The sequence below is a fragment of the Camelina sativa genome, chromosome 10 (genome assembly GCF_030686135.1).
Source record: "Camelina sativa cultivar CO46 ecotype springtype chromosome 10, ASM3068613v1".
NCBI classification, from domain to species: Eukaryota; Viridiplantae; Streptophyta; class Magnoliopsida; order Brassicales; family Brassicaceae; genus Camelina; species Camelina sativa.
Window position 1 is genome coordinate 22249546 of NC_141889.1, and position 3352 is coordinate 22252897.

Below are 3352 nucleotides of genomic sequence, written 5' to 3' on the forward strand. Positions count from 1 at the left end.
ATAATTATACAATTTTAATTGAACTAGGATAGTACCCGCGCTACGCCGCGGATTGGTTTTTATTTATTATTTTTGTTATACTTTTTTTTGTTTTGTTTTTTCCCGATTTCCTAATTTAATATATAATAATTACTCATAAGTTTTGATAATTTTAATAATAATTTTGTTTTTTTTTAATTATAATTTACATATCGTATGACACTTGAGTTTTTTATATCATAAATTTAGTTTTTGAATATATTTTCATTTTATTACCTTAATAAATAAGTTTAGGGATGTTTTTCACTCACAAACCCTTTAGAATTCATGATGCTTAGCTACATAATTTCATGGCCACTTTTTGCTTTAAAACTAACGTAATACTAATTATCATACGAAACGTTCCTAAAATATAATATCAATGATGATGGAAACGTAAAAGAAAGAATGATGATGGAGATCATTTTTTTTTACAATCGAACACAATGTTAACTATTTTAGGTAATTTTAGTATACTTCTATATTGACGTGGAGACCAAGTCTTAATATTACTTTCCGATGTCAATGATATTTTGTGATACTTTCTTTTGGGAAACAGTATCACGTTATTACAACAGTACACAACAAATGAGAAGCCGAAGAAGTAGCTTGGAAAGATAAGAAAGGTTACCAGGCATGGACATGAAAACAACTGAAACACTAATCTGAACAAAAAGCATCAAAAATAAGAAAACACTAATTCCAAACATTTTAAGTCTAAAGACAGTAATATATCGACTAATTGGGGCAATGCTCCAATGCTAACCATCAAGCTTCAAACTTGTCTGGTTTAAGCATCCCAAGAGCACGGGAAGCTCTCCATTTATATGTCTCTTATGCTTAACCAATCTCATTAGCCCAACAAGCAAACTATGACCTGAGACCAGCTCTGCTCTAAACCCCTTCTCTTCCCTCAATCCTGTAATCAGTCTAGCACAATTGATTTTGGTCTCATTACATCCATCATTCAACATATCAACAATCAAAGAAACCTTAGTTGGTTGCATCAACCCATATTTTGAATCCGATTCAAGATCAAGAATCACAAGAATTGCAACAACATGAGATCCAACAGCATGAGAAGTGAAAGGACCCAAAAAAAAAAGAGAGATTATCCATGAAATGAGCCACAACAATATGTTTAAACTCACTCAACGCATGAACCTTGATAAAGCTTGAGAATTTAGTACCATATATTCAGATAAGCTTGAGAATTTGTTACAAAGTAGAAAACTTTATTCTCTGCAAAATCACCCACAAAGAAACAGAGAAATAAAACTTTAATAAATAGAGAGATAATAACACATTGGTAAAGTCAGAAAAGAAGTTAAGCCACCAAACTTAAGAAGAAGAAACTAACCACCATGAAAGACAAACAACATGATCAAGCGGCAAAGCGAGAAGACGCTTGAAGGAGAAGAGCAAACAAAACGCTAAAGTCGTTTTAAGAGACTTCTTGACTCTTCTCCAGATCATTACTCTTCTCTTCACCATCATTCATAGTAATTTAAAATTTCAAACACATAGGTTAAACTAACAGAAAAATGAAAAAAACATAAATGAAAGTAACTGTTAAATAATAAAATACCACAAATTAAACGAATTGAGAGATTTATATGACATTGGAGTCCCAACAAGAGATAAGTTACCCAGAATGGAGTCTAAAACCCCAAAAAAAGGTAACTTTATCGGAACCCTAAAACAGTTTTTGCTACACAGATCGTAACGAAACCCAATTCTCGCTCAATATTCACATCACGAAAACAAACACAGGGTAGGAAAAAAAGCAGAGAACTTTACTGAATTCAAGCCGAACCCATTTCGATTGACGCAAGGCTAAGGGTCACCTCAGCTCACTTCAATCCTTTTTTACTCCTCTGACCTCTCCTCTCTCAGCTTCCTTCGACTTCTTCGTCTACTCCTTCAACCAAAACCAAAGATGACCCTGAAGTTGTTTTCAAAGCTTCGTTCAGATCAAAATTTGACGAATTTGACAACCTTCTGCTCGATGTTCTCGTCTCTCAACAGTCCGAAGATAATCTAGGGGTACGGTGAAGGGAGAATTGAGATTTTGGGACCTTTTGCTTAAATTTGAGATTATTAGAATGTTATTTGACAGGTAAGGAAAATTACAGATGATGTGTATCAATGTTATAATTGGATTGGTTAACTTTTTTTTATTGATGTATCACCTTCATTAATGAAGCTGAGGTGTCAGAAGCCCGGTGAAAAACATGAAAGTTTTATTGTATTAATACTATACATATATATTATCTAAATACTTAAATAATTAAATGCAGAAGAGACATTATATACTTAATTGAAAATAAATATCAAAGAAAAATAAATCAAATGTATAAAATCAATAGTTGAAGTTATTAGAAACCATTGTAAAAAACTAGACAAAATTTATCAAAAAATTATAAAATGTATAAAAATCTTACACCCATCCCCGTAAAAAACTAAACAAATTCACCAAATCCAATTCATCAAAACCAATTCGTCAAATCCAATAAACCCAAGTCTAACAAATCTATTACACATCTCTAATAAACAAATTCATCAAATCAATAACACCTAAATAGAACCAACTATCAAACCTAACAAATCTATCATATTCCTAAAAAATCTAAGAGAACTAAGCACGATTGGAGAGAGGTAATCGCTGGAGATTAGGCATCGCTGGAAAGAGGATTTGAGGAAGATTTTGAGAAAAGTAAAAATGATATGGGAAGAACCGACAGATAGCTCGTTTGTTATGACTAAAATTTTCCATTTCCCGCGTCTCAAAAATTTCTTTGTATCCGGTTCGCGTGCAAAATTTTGATATCCGTCGGTAATCTGTCGAAAATATCCAACAGATTACTGACGTATATAATTTTTTTATCAATATTATATTCGTTGGTTACTTCTGATGGATTACCAACGAATTTAAGATTAAAACTCTTAATTTCATAATTATTATTGACATATATACATATATAACCATGGAATTATTTGTGAAAATAAACATCTAACGGATTACACTATCCACATGTAAACCATCGATTTTCCGTCTGGTTATTTCTGGCAGATTACCAACGTATCAAAAAATACCAACTTTTGATACACCCGACAAAAATTTGATATCCATCAGTTATTTCCGACGGATTACCAACATATCAAAAAACACCGACCAAAACTTGACACACGCGACAAAAATTTGATATCCGTCAGAAAAACTAACTGATTATCGACAGATTTTGTCGGTCAATAATTTTCCGACAAATAACCGATAAACTAATCTTGTATCAGATATTTATCGTTAAGCCGTAGGAAATTACCAACAGATTGG

At 32.1% G+C, this 3352-nt stretch overlaps 1 long non-coding RNA gene across 5 annotated transcripts; it reads right to left on the bottom strand.

The window, feature by feature from the left end:
• Window positions 1-502: 502 nt before the first annotated feature.
• On the bottom strand, window positions 503-2139 carry LOC104719450 (uncharacterized). 5 transcript variants are annotated; one of them, XR_015568109.1, is made up of 4 exons: window positions 1819-2139; window positions 1379-1503; window positions 1209-1260; window positions 503-948 (listed from the first exon to the last, which is right to left on the bottom strand). It is a non-coding gene; the product is annotated as an uncharacterized LOC104719450 (long non-coding RNA). The 5 variants fall into 5 exon arrangements; XR_015568107.1 differs by having other exon boundaries at window positions 1170-1260; XR_015568110.1 differs by having other exon boundaries at window positions 503-937; window positions 1819-2120.
• Window positions 2140-3352: the final 1213 nt, after the last annotated feature.